Source organism: Pelodiscus sinensis, chromosome 16 (genome assembly GCF_052426305.1).
Source record: "Pelodiscus sinensis isolate ZL-2025 chromosome 16, ASM5242630v1, whole genome shotgun sequence".
Taxonomy (NCBI): Eukaryota; Metazoa; Chordata; order Testudines; family Trionychidae; genus Pelodiscus; species Pelodiscus sinensis.
In genome coordinates this window covers 13,978,356-13,992,044 of record NC_143067.1, presented here as the reverse complement: position 1 = coordinate 13,992,044, position 13,689 = coordinate 13,978,356, and the positions used below count along the sequence as shown (strand labels likewise).

At 41.4% G+C, this 13,689-nt stretch overlaps 1 protein-coding gene and 1 long non-coding RNA gene across 5 annotated transcripts in view; one reads left to right on the top strand and one right to left on the bottom strand.

The window, feature by feature from the left end:
* SAR1B (secretion associated Ras related GTPase 1B) overlaps positions 1–5,473 on the bottom strand; it is a 25,482-nt gene extending 20,009 nt beyond the window's left edge. Inside the window, exon 1 of the mRNA XM_075900397.2 lies at positions 5,333–5,473. The gene's annotated coding sequence lies outside the window, so the exon portion shown is untranslated. The remainder of the gene's footprint in view (positions 1–5,332) is intronic.
* The window catches only part of LOC102443955 (uncharacterized), a 22,758-nt gene extending 9,069 nt beyond the window's left edge, over positions 1–13,689 (top strand). The window contains exons 1-4 of one of the 4 annotated variants that reach the window (XR_016346947.1): positions 4,836–4,918; positions 6,805–6,904; positions 12,155–12,241; positions 13,212–13,689. This is a non-coding gene — a long non-coding RNA (uncharacterized LOC102443955). Of the gene's footprint in view, positions 1–4,835; positions 4,919–5,628; positions 6,905–12,154; positions 12,246–13,211 lie in introns of those variants that run through there. The other 3 variants (XR_016346948.1, XR_012896365.2, XR_331549.5) reach the window with 3 other exon arrangements.

Below are 13,689 nucleotides of genomic sequence, written 5' to 3'. Positions count from 1 at the left end.
TTTCTTAAATGAAAAATAGTTTACTTAGGAATTTTAATTTTTACGAACTTTTTCCCTCTTAGCTGTGATAATACATTTTTATTCTTTTTCTAAACTGAATATTCAGAACAAATAAAACAATGCAACATGCCATGCTAAAACAAGATTAACTATAGCAGATAAATTCAAAAAGTTTGTACACTGGAAATGAATACTTACTGATGCTCTACTGAAGACTATCGACATCAAAGAGAAATACAATCAGGACTGAAAAGGAATTGCCAAATAGTACTCTTACAGATTAATACAATTCAGGTAAACAAAAGAAAAGTATCTCTGAGTTAGAAAGACCTTTCTTTGGAATGCTTTTCCAATAATGCCCAGAAAGGAAAATAAAGTGAATTCCAGAACAGGTATGTAGGAGAAGAGAGAGAGTAATGAATCACTACTACAAGGATTCTGACTCACAGTTTTCAGTCACTTAGCTATTTTGGATGATGCAGTAATGAATTCCAAGTCTGTTTACAAAGGGAGCTGGTTACACACTTCAGAAACAAAATAACTTACTTAAATAACGTGGAGGTATTAAAGTCCTCTAAAATGAATTAAATACACTTCATTTGGACCATAAGATTGCTTAGTCACATTCACATCACTTTCTAGTACTCATAGCTGTTATCTCTTAGTATTTATAGCAAGAAAGATGCATTTTTCTGTTATTAGTCCAACAACACAAAAGCAAGAGGGAAAACCCCCATAAATGGCCCCATATCTATTATTTTAAAAAGGTATTTTCTTTTCAGTAAACTTTACTGTCAGATTCAACAGGCAGCAAAGCCAAACAGAAGTTCTGTGTGATTATACAATCCTTTGCACTGAGCCTGCCCTTCCAAATGTTCCCGCTTCCTTTTATTTAAATATTTTTTCCTAGTCCTGAATAGGTAATCAAATATTTTGTCAAAATTTCACAATGTCAAATAACTCCTTTGAACAGACTGAATGAACATTGTTAGCATAATAAAATAAGCCAACAATCTTGCTGGTGTTTTATTAAAATGGTTTTATATAAACTATTCTTCCTTATATAGTGTATTTGATAAGAAAACAATATTTTTCATTTTTTAAGGAGTTATCTTTAGTTCCAATTAAAAAAAAACCTCTATAAATTTTGTAATATGATTTTATTTAAATCACTAATATTTTCCCAACAGATTCCTTCTAAAAAAATACATGTTCTAGTGTAAACCAAAACATGTACACAAGCAACCGAGTTCTCGTGTCCTAGCTTATGAAATCCAAAAAGGAATCTTATGTGCCTGATGTCACACCGCGTTTTTAACAGGGCTTATTGAAAGCCATGCCTAAACAATTCATAGGGAGTGACTCCTACTATATCACTTCTTACTAGGTCATTATCATTCCAGTGAATTTGACCACAATATTTATACCAATAGTGCCATTTTAACAGTTTTTTCAGTGATAGCTGTATAAATTAAATGTTGACAAAATGTTAATGACTGGTACTTATCTGTATCCCAAACTACTGGGGACATTCAATTGAGTCATACTTTCCCTTCAATTAAACTTGGGTTGGACATTAGGAAAAAGTTCCTAACTGTCAGGGTGGTCAAACACTGGAATAAATTGCCTAGGGAGATTGTGGAATCCCCATCTCTGGAGATATTTAAGAGTAGATTAGATAAATGTCTATCAGGGATGGTCTAGACAGAATTTGGTCCTGCCCTGAGGGCAGGGGACTGGACTCGATAACCTCTCGAGGTCCCTTCCAGTCCTAATATTCTATGATTCAATCAGATTCTCAACACAACTTCAAAAAGAATGGCTGAGACCACTTTCATCATGCACTACTAGTTCCATGGTCAAAAGCTTTAGAGGGGTAGCCGAGTTAGTCTGCAACTGGAAAAACTTGAAAAACGTTCATCTGAAGTGGGTTGTACTCACGAAAGCTCATGATACCATCTACATGTTTTGTTAGTCTTTAAGGTGCTGCTAGACCATTCATTGTTTTTCAAGTTTTTCTAGTTCGATGGTGTCCAACCTCATAGAGGTTAAGTCCATTAATGGCTATTAGCCAGGATGGGTAAGGAATGGTGTCCCTAGCCTCTGTTTGTCAGAGGGTGGAGATGGATGGCAGGAGAGAGATTGCTTGATCATTACCTGTTTGATTCACTGTCTCTGGGAAACCTGGCATTGGCCATTGTTGGCAGACAGGATACTGGGCTGGATGGACCTTTGGTCTGACCCAGTATGGCCATTCTTCTGTTCACTAGCCACGTGTCTAGTTGGCTTGAATAATGCAGCTATTTGGCTGGTTGAGTTTGACTAGTTTGCTATAGCCAGGGCTCGACAATTAGGGCAATCTACTCGCCCGTGGTGAGTAGATTTTAGCCTGGCACGGCGCCGCAGCATGATCAGCACACGTGCAGCACATTCTGTGCATGCACAGCATGCCAAACCATGCAGATGGCGAGCAGGGCTCACCGCCGCTTGTCAAGCCCTGGCTATAGCAGTAGCCACTATAGGATTCAGAACTGGCTGGACACCATGGCTAGCTGAAAGCATTTTTGCCCTATCTATTCAAGCACTTAAAAAGTTTTCAACACCAACTAAAGGAAGACTGAGGAAGGAGGAGGCTATCACTTGCTGACAACCACTAGGAAAATGACTTATTCCTGATATTGTGGATTGCCCCTATGAGTTTAACACCACACTAGCTAGTGAAAAATAACTTAGCCCCCCGCCCACCAAAAAATCATGACTAATTCTTGTTATTCTACTCTTTAAAAATATACTTAAGTTTTTTGGGCAAGGACCATATCTACTTCTATGATAGACTCTGTGTGGGTGGGATTATCCAAGTCATGGGTCAATAGAGGGAGACACAGTCATGACTGGAATGCAAGTTCACCTGCACAGAAACACTTACAGAATCGAAGTCGGTAGTTGTGTAGCACTTAGCATATTGCAGCTATGATGCTAAACAGTGTTACTATAATAATAAATATTAGGGATGTTAGCAGCTAGCCGGCTAACTGTTTAACCGATATGTGATTACTTATTGGTTAACAGGTCCAGTTAACCACAACACCCTCTCCCTCACATGCTCTGCATTTTAAATTGGGACCGGCAGGCTGGTCAAACTGATACAGAGACAGCAGTGAGGCGTGGGATGGGACTCCCCAGGAGTGGGGCCAGTAGCTCACTGGCTGCCAGCCCAGCCCTCAGTGACGAGCATTTTAATAACCAAGTAACCACTAAAAAATGTTGCAGCTACACAATTACTAAAATAAAGTATATCTAACATCACTAATAAATATATTTCATAATTGTATCGTTAATTCTCTGGAAACTACACTGAATCTGTAACATCAAGCAAAATCCTCTTATTGCATACTGTCATAGTCATTATACTGGCCACCCACTGCAATTGCCCCTATTTCCAAAAACCGTGAACACAGAAGGGATACAGCACCTTCCTTCTAATGAGCTGTCTGTTTTCCCCTGGCTCTAATCTCCAATAGACTGTCACTATGTATTCCCCATCCCAACATCTGCTGTGAGCTTCCATGGCAGAAAAGACATCAGTTCATTTAACCATGTTTATGAACACATGCAAACAGAATGAAGGCAGCACAATCTCTAGGGGCTGAAGTACAGGCCTGAGAGCCACGTCTATCCCCAGCCCTAGCATTAACGCACAACATGAGCTTGGGCAAGTCACTTAAGCCATGTCTACACCAGGACTTTTGTCAGTAAAACTTTTGTTGGTCAGAGGTGTGAAAAAATACTTCCCTTACTGATACAAGTTTCACTAGCAGAAGCATCAGTGTGTATAATGTCAGCAGAAGACACTCTCCCAATAAGGGTACGTCTAGACTACATGCCTCTGTTGCCAGAGGCATGTAGATTAGGCTACCCGACAGAGTAAAATGAAGCGGCGATTTAAATAATCGCCGCTTCATTTAAATTTACATGGCTGCCGCGTTGAGCCGACAAACAGCTGATCAGCTGTTTGTCGGCTCAGCGCGATAGTCTGGACGCTCCCCTGCCGACATCAAAGGGAGCTGTCGACAACCCAGGTATGCCTCCTGGGATGAGGCATACCTGGGTTGTCGACAGCTCCCTTTGATGTCGGCAGGGGAGCGTCCAGACTATCGCGCTGAGCCGACAAACAGCTGATCAGCTGTTTGTCGGCTCAACGCGGCAGCCATGTAAATTTAAATGAAGCGGCGATTATTTAAATCGCCGCTTCATTTTACTCTGTCGGGTAGCCTAATCTACATGCCTCTGGCGACAGAGGCATGTAGTCTAGACGTACCCTAAGACAGCTGCTGCCCTTCATTGGGGGTGAATTAATTATGTGAGCAGCAGAGCTCTCTCTATCAGCATAGAACAACTATATAGAAGACCTTACAGAGGTGTTCCTATGCCATTGTAAGGTCTGGAATGTAGACACAGTCTTAGTCTTTCAGTTTCCTTGTCTTTAAATTGAGAACAATAATTGCATAAGTATCTAACAGGGATGTTGAGTGAATGAATTAGTTAGTGTTTATGAAATGCTCTGAGAATAAGTCCTACACAGTGCTAGTGAAAGAGACAGCATTATTATAAAAAGGGATCAATGAAGGAAAGAAAATTACAAGCTCTAAGAAGAGCAGACAGAGTAGTTTCCATGGAGAGAAAAGCTCTGTAGACAGGTGGTAGAGAAAAAGATATAGTGAGAGGCTGAAATCTTGGGAGAACAAGTAGGAACAGAATGGAAGATACTGGGTTAAGTGCAGGAATCAGGTGGGGAAATGGAGGGGAATGAACTTGGGGGCAGAAAGGAAGACACTGGAGACAGGATGGAATGGATGAGGAAAGAAGGAACAAAGAGGAAAGTATGGGCAGGCAGAACAGGGGGAAGACAGTAAGGAAGGTACAGGCTGGGGCAGAGCGTACAGATGGGCAGGTGGGGGAAGGCAGCCGGGAGGGTACAGGTGAGGATACAGTGTACACAGAGGGAGGTACGGGGGGCAGCAGGCATGTAGGGGAGGGTGGGGAAACAGAGGGACAGTGGAACAGAAGGTCCAGAGGGAGCAGCAGGAAAGCTACAAGGGGGGGGGAGCGATTAGAGGCCGGCGGAAGGGAGCAGAGGGTTCAGGTGGGGGGTAACGGGCAGTGCTCACAGAGGGCAAGGTGGGGGGTAGGGGGCACGGGGGGGCAGTGGATACGGGGAGTCAGCGGGAAAGGCGGGGAGCAGCAGGTACAAAGGGGAAGCTATGGGGGGCACCAGATGGCAGGGACGGGAGCCGGGGGGGGGGGACACGAAGGGCCCCGGCCGCTCACTCACCCGCTGGTGAAGAACCGGAGATCCAGGCTGCCCGCTTCGCCCGGCACCGACTCGGCCCCCCCCCCCAGCGGCTCGGCCCCGCTCCGCCCCCAGCTCGCTCCTTCCGGGCCCAGCCGGCCGTGTCACACTCAGCGCGCTCCGCCCGGCCCCGGCTCCTGGCGCTCGGGGGCCGCCCCAGGACTCGCTCGGCCGCTCCGCTTTCCTCCCGCATCGCCAAGGGGGCTCCCCCGCCCGCCTCGGGTTCCAAGCGTCTGCCCCCCCCCCCCCAACAAACCTGCTAGTATTGGGGTCGCCCCCCACTTCACCCTCCTACACGCCCCCTTTTCTGGGATTGCCCCCACAGGCCCAGGCAACCCACCCAGCCCCAGCTCTCAGAGCCAGGAGGGCATCCTACAGTCATCAGAACTACAGGGCTAGAAATGTAGCCGTGTTAGTCTGGGGTAGCTGAAGCAAAATGCAGGACAATGTAGCACTTTAAAGACTAACAAGATGGTTTATTAGGTGATGAGCTTTCGTGGGCCAGACCCACTTCCTCAGATCAAATAGTGGAAGAAAATAGTCACAACCATATATACCAAAGGATACAATTAAAATAATGAACATATATGAAAAGGACAAATCACATTTCAGAACAGGAGCGGGATGCGGGGGGGGGGGGGGGGGGGAAGGAAGGTAAGTGTCTGTGAATTGATGATATTAGAGGTGGGGAGAGTGGGATGTTTGTGAGTTAATGGTATTAGAGGTGATAATTGGGGAAGCTATCTTGGTAATGGGTAAGATAGTTTGAGTGTTTGTTCATTCCTTTTTGGAGAGTGTCAAATTTTAACATGAATGACAGTTCAGAGGATTCCCTTTCAAGTGCAGATGTAAAAGGTCTTTGTAGAAGAATGCAGGTGGTTAAGTCATTGAGAGAGTGTCCTTTCTGGTTAAAATGGCAAGAAACTGTTTTTCTACAGGGCTGTTTTCTTAGCATCCCCACCCCACCTCTCTTCCCAGGATTTAGTATTATTATTGTATTATTATTACATTTTATTATTATTATAATATTGTATTATTATGTATTAATTAGTAGTACTCAACATGTAGAATAGTGATAGAAATGTAGCGGTGTTAGTCTGGTGTAGCTGAAACAAAATACAGGACTATGTAGCACTTTAAAGATTAACAAGATGGTTTATAAACCATCTTGTTAGTCTTTAAAGTGCTACATAGTCCTGTATTTTGTTTCTAGTACTCAACCGCCATTCTAGCTGCTTTTTGCAACACTCAGCAACTCCCAATCTTACACAGAAATGAAAAAAAAGGGGGGGATTGTTGGCAACCCCTCCCAAACTCATCTAACCAAGTCTGTGTGCTTGCCTCGGAAGAACTCCCCACTCAGAAAAAGGGGATTTCTTTACTCACTCTCCTCATTTTACCAAGGGAGGGTGACCTCCCAAATTAAACTTCCTGTCTTTCTTCCTCCTCACCAGGGATCCCTAGTCAAGAGCATGGGGTACAGATCACAGCTAGAGGATTCTCTGCATCTTGGCGTCTTCAAAGTATTTGAAGGCTTCAGTCTCTGAGATATAGGTGAGAGGATTATTCTGGGAGGGGTGGGTGAGATTCTGTGGCCTACACTGTGCAGGGGGTCAGACTGGATGATCATAATGGTCCCTTCTGACCTTAAAGTCTATGAGTCTATGAGTGTATAAGAGCTGCCGCCAGGCTCTAAATTAACCGCCCAGATTACTTAGCCACAACTCCTTGTTCAAGAGATGCTTAGAATTGATTTTTTTTAAATTTGTTACTTATAATACAAAGAAACAATGGCAATGGACTGATTTCTTGATGAAAGACTATAAATACAAAGGGCACAAGAAATATAGTGTTCTTATCACAAAAGAGGCTCTTGTGGTTAAAGCACAAGGCTTGGAGTCTTGAGATATAGGTTACTCAAAGGTTTACCTGGCATTGCTCAGGTTCTAACTCAAGTTTTGTTTTTCTTCATTTAAATCATTGCTCTGGGGTGGGGCTGGAGATGAGAGGTTCATTATGCAGGCTGTCCCAGGGAGATAGGCAGGGGCAGATATAGGGCAGGGCGAATGGGGCGGCCGCCCCGGACCCCGCGCTTAAAAAAGCCCCGCGCATGCGCCGTGGCAAAGGGGGGGCCCCGCAGAGTTATGCTGCCCGGGGCCCCGCAAAACGGTCATCTGCCCCTGGAGATAGGATAACCCCAGCCTTCTATCTCTGCAGCAGCTTGGGGTCAGATGAGAAGTGCCTGTCCATGGCCACTGCAGTGAGCATATTCCCAGGATGGGGGACAGACAGACAAATAGACACATAAACTCTCTAAAATATATAGTGAATCACGTGTCCCTTTCTGCACCCCGACACCTGCTGGCCCAATGGGGTTATAGCGGTCCTGATCCCCATCTCTAGCCCCTTGCTGCCTCCCTGTGGTCATTCAACTGTATAACTGACCTTCCTACTAGAACTTTCTCTTTCCATTTTATGAGACACAATCAAATTTCAGGCACATCCCATTGTCCTGGCACAACCAAATCCTTACCTTGCTTTACATTATGATAAGAGAAAGCTGCATACCAAATTTGGTGGTCCTAACTCTTACCATTTAGGAAGAGTTCTTAAACAACAGACTCACAGACAGATGAACAGACAGATGCACATTTTTTTAAATGAAGAAGAAGAAAGAAGAAGAAAGATATCTTGGCTCTGACATACACTCACTGTGTGACTGTAGGCAAGTTACTTAAATTTTCTGTAACTTAACTTTACCATTTGTAAAACTGGAAAAACACTTTTTTACCTCAGAGGGACAGTGTGAAATTCACCTCTTAATATTTTTAAGCACCCACTTATGAGTAAAAACTACTTCTGTAATATTTCAGATGGGCGTAAGCTTGCTGGATCAAAGTCCACTGTTGTTATAAAGAAAACAATATCCCAAGCTATTGTAAAAATGTATGCCTGTCATTGCCACTGATGCCAAGGAAATAAATAAATTATTTCTGTGGGAAGAAGAAAGAATTGTGATGATAAATATGTCTATCTTACACTTAAGTACCTCTATAGAGAAGAACATTTACTCTTCTATAATTTCTTTTGCAGATTTAAAAAACAATATTTCCAAATGTGGTTAGTAATTTTAGGTGTCTCATTCTGAGTTGCTCAAGTTGAATTACTTTAAAGGGGTCTGATTTTCAGAAAGTGAGTGCTCAGTTCTTCAAGGTGTATCAAGCTGGTCACCCAGAAATTGAGATGGGAAAAATCACTAGTAACATTTTAAAGTTTTAGCTAAAATCATAAAACATCAAAATGTGAACTATAACCAAACTAAAAGCAATTGGCTTTAACACCCCTGCATGGTACCAGATTTTGCACAGCTTGCCTATATGTGGTGTCTATGTACAGTGACATTGCATTTTGCACCTGCTTCTGAAAGAATTTGAGTAAATTATCCTTGAAGCAATCATGAGCCAAGAAAACATCACCTGTAACAGCATTTATAGAAATTACAACAACTTTTAAGTTTAATTTTTCCTTTTTACATGTGCATTGTGTCTCATGGAAAAACAAAGAAATACTAAACAAACCAGAAATATTGTACTTCTTTTTAGACTTCCACTGGTCCATAAATATCCCTATAGTAAGAACTGCCAGTAAGGAATATGCAAGAAACCCTCAAATTAATGCACATAGGCAATACCTAGGTTTAAATGGCTTTTCCCCTAAATTCTATAAAACTTAACCATCATAGCTATTGCAGAATAATAAATAAAATAGCATATAAAGAACAACTCCAACAGCTATACTCCCCCCCTTCCCAAATAAACAGGATTTAATCTATAAAGGCTGCCAAGAGATAACCTTACTAAAATGCTGACTTTAAAGACATCTCTAAGACCTTATGGTACCTAAAGGTTATTTGAGCCCACCTATATTCACAGCTCCACTGACCAAATCAGTTTAAGAAAAGACAGACTGGCATTATACAAGGTGTGCAAAGTGCTGTTCCAACTACACTTGGCAACACTGTTTCGCCACAATGCTTATCTTCTGTCAATAGATGGCAAGGAAACTTTCAATTACTATACCTATTATAAATACCCTTAAATAATGTGATTTGGGGAAGGTTCTATAAATGGGATTTACGCCATTTTCAACCAGCCATTATAGAAGCCAGGAACTCAGAATGGTAGCACATTATTGTCTCTTCTTTTTAACCTGGTACTGTACTAGGATTTCTGGTTACCAAAATCAGACCACACAAGAAAATTGCTAATGACCATTTCAGAATATAATACCTTTCAGAATATAATTTCAAAATATCTCCCCATATATGCTGAATTACAAAATCAGTTATTTTACATCCAAGGGGATGGCTGGATGAAAACAATGGAGTTTCACTATACTTCAGGCTTTCAGTCATAAAATCAGTCACTATTTTTTAACATGCACTGTTATGGTCCTGCAAGGACCATAACCCACCCACACTAAAGGAACTGAGAAAAAAAAGTATCTGAAAGGACATAGCCACCATCCTAGTGCTATAGAAGACAAATAAAAGTCTACTATCTCACTTTGTTTAATTTGAAAGGATATTTTGCAAACCTAACAATAAGGATAATCTTCAGAAACTTGGTTAATAACTGATAAAGGCACATCCCTTTCCAAACTGATAAAAATACATTCTTCATGTGAATAACTTTCTATCTCTTCCTCTCCCATCACAGATGCTAGGGTCTAACTAGTTACAATTACACTTTGCAGCACAATGAATAAAAATCTAATTAAAAAAGTCCAATGTGAATTGCTACATCTTTAGGGCTTGATCTGATTCCTACTGTAGTCAATGGAAAGTCTATCATTGACCTAAATTAGAAACGAATTGGATCTTTATACCACTTATACGATCCTATCCCCTTAGTTATACAAAATTTGTTGTTAAAAATGAACAACCAATGAATAAATTCTCATTTTTTTTTATTATACAGATTTTTTTTCTGTTCAAATGAGGAATTTTTGAAATTCCACCTTTACTGTGTGATTTTTTTGTTTGTTTTTAATGGCAAAATCCAATAAATCATGTGATGTGCGTGTTGTGTAATCACATACTTGCCTTGCTTATATATGCCTCTTTATAAATGTTAATCTCTGGTTTCCTTTTAAAAAGCGAATTATTTGTTGGCTGCAATATAAATGCTGAAATCCTAATCTCCCTTCTTATTCACGTTAGATAACTGTGATGGAGACGTGCTAAAAAATATTCTGGTTGGGAGGAGTAGACTTTTCAGAGCCAGCATGATAGCATTTCAAGGCTGTTCAGTGACCTGCATGTAATGAGTTGGTATTCTCAGTCTAACCACCAGTAAACAAATGCCTATCCCACAGAACAACCAACATACTTGGCACCCTGGTTGACAGTCTCATGAGAGGCTCAGCTAAGACCTGAATCAGTCACAGAGACTAAACTATAATCACTCACTTCGTTTCCATTCAGTCCTTTCAAACATTTATACATTTATCTGAGCAACATACTTCATGATGCAAATCTGAAAAGGAACAAAGTTAGTATGGTACTTTAATTGTCTGAAGAGTAATTAGATGGCAGTAGAAACTACTAAGAATAAAAAAGTATCTGGTTTTGTAACCTGAGGAAGGATTTTAAACAATAAGATAAAATAATCATAGAAGACAAATTTGAATGAATTTGGACACCTTTTTAAAGAAAAGGTAGTTGGAATAGATGTCGTTCAAGCATTAAAATAACATGAGTATATAGTTTATCATATATTTAAAATTGGATGAGTGTGAAATAGTAAGCCAAATTCATCCCTGGAGTACATGGGGTGCTGTTGTTCAGTTGTTGTGGTCCTTTGTTCATCTCTTTTATATTTTGTTGCTTTATTCTTCTCCATCTGGTGTTTTAGTTTTTCTTCATTAGTGAAATATTATCTAATTATATTTTCAAATATTAATTTTTATTAATAAAGATTTACGTTAAAGTCTCATTGAAATTAACAGGGATCTGCAAGAAAACATGGGACCATCTTAATAATTGCAAGAATAGGACTAGAGATACTTCTTTGACCTTTGACAATACAAGCTTTTATTTTAAATTGCTATTTTTTAATGTTATTGTTGGAGGTATACAGTGTAATTGTAGCCATGTTGGTTCCAGTCCCAGGATACTGTATTAGAAAGAAAAGGTGGGAGGAGAAGTAATCTCTTTTACTGGACCAACTTCTGTTACTGAAAGAGACAAGCTTTTGAGAAAGAGAGTTTTTCTTTTGGTCTGTAAAAGATACTCCAAGGGTATGTCTACACAGCTGTGTTATTTCATAATAATTGGCGTTATTCCGAAATAACATAGGCCGCGTCTACACTACAGGCAGTTATTTCAACATACTATCAAAATAATGGCAAGCTGGAGGAGTTCTTACTCTCACTCTGTAACCCTCATTTTACAAGGAGTAAGGGAAATTGAAGGAGAAGTGCTCTACCATGAACTTCCTGCTGTATAGACAGCGCCAAAAACCAAAATAAGCTATTTTGACTTAAGTTACGCAATTGACATGTTATGTAGCTTATTTCAGCATTAGCCCTGTTTTGTAGATGTGCCCTGAGTGTCACAGTTAAATGCAAGGTGGAGCAAATTGTTTAGCATAAATCCTTAGCACTGGTGCACAACCAGTTAACTCAATTTTGTATTTTAAATATAGTTTTCATAGCCTCAGGCTATGTACCCAAGTGATGGAAAACAGTCCTGGGATGTGACTGAAATCACCCTAAGAAAGATAAATTTTGCATTTTTTGTAGCTCCACAACCCAGATGACTCATTGATCTAAAAGGAAGGAAAGAAGAGGCATTAAGGTCCAGAGTAAATGGGAATGAAAGTTAAGCACGTGAGTAAGTGCTTGCATGATAAGGACTTAAACTGGTATGTTGGATTTCTATAACTATTATTTAATCCTTTCACAAGTGTTTTAAAGCGAGGCTAATAGCTTAAGAATTTTTAAAAAACCAATATTCTCTTTATAACAATACTGTCAATATTATTTCATATTTCCCTTTTCACATTTTTATTGTTAATAGGAAGAACATTTGGCTGCGAACCTAATATTTAATGTTTCTAAATTCCTCTGATGTAGTTGCTTATTACAATTGGGTACATTACATTTGGAGATTGTTGCCCTTCGGGTTAACATTCTAAATTGTTTATTTTTATGTTAGGATATTATACCCATGCCTTAAACCTCAATATGACAAAGAGCTTCATGCAGTTAGACGTCTGTTCCTGTTTAGAGCTCTATTAGATCCAATTTTGTGTTGCTCCTTGTAGAATCACGACTCTGCTTTCCAAACTTTTTCAAGAATCTTGCCCCCTGCTCAATACAGGATTGTCCAGATCCTAAGGGTGCATCTAGATTGCAGGGTTTTTTTTTTTTTTTTTTGGAAAAACGGCCATTTTTCTGAAAAAACTTCACCTACATCCACACTTCAATTGCGTTCTTTCAAAAGAAAATCGAAAGAACGCAGGGGTTTTTCCAACATTGGTAAACCTCGTTCTACGAGGAAAAACACCTTTTCCGAAAGAGTGTGAGCCCCAGGGCCGCTCCAGGCCCGTCTCCTGCACATGGGATCCCACTGTGGCTGGACACTTCCGTGGCCTGCTTGTCCATGGGGGAGGGGAAGTGGGCAGGATGGTCCCCTGGGCACCTCAGGGCACCTGTGCATGCCACATGAGGTCTTGCTCTCAGGACATCACTGTCCCCTATTCTAAGGACAGTTGCTAGCTGCTCACAGAGGAGGGCACAGCCTCAGAGACAGTGTCTGCATGGATGACTGACCGCCTCTCCCTCTTGTCCTCCTCAGCCAGACCAGCTGTCTCTGAGGGGTGATCCACACCATCCCAGGCATGCGACCGAAGCCAGGGGAGCCGCAAGAACTAGAGGGTCCACCAGGATCTCATGAGAGAGAACATTGTAGTCCTGCGTGACATGCAGCAGACCTTGGCCCAAAAGGTCCGCGATGACGCCGAGTGGTGCAATAGCATGTGGGACCACCATCTGGGAAGTGATGGCATACCTGGTTCCTGTCCCCGCTTCTGCTTTCCCCACTCCCACTCTTCCCGCTCCTGCTCCCCTCAATTCTGCTCCCTCTGCCATCCCTGACCCCGCTGAAGCCCTACCTAATACTGAGTTCATCAAGGTCCCTGGATGCGAGGTGGCACTTCCATCCATACCATGTGCCACTCACAGCCCTAAGCCCCCCCCTCCCCATTCAGGTTCTCAGCCTCCCTCCGCTCCAGTTGCTTTTATTATAAAAAACAAAATAGAATTTTTTTGCTGAA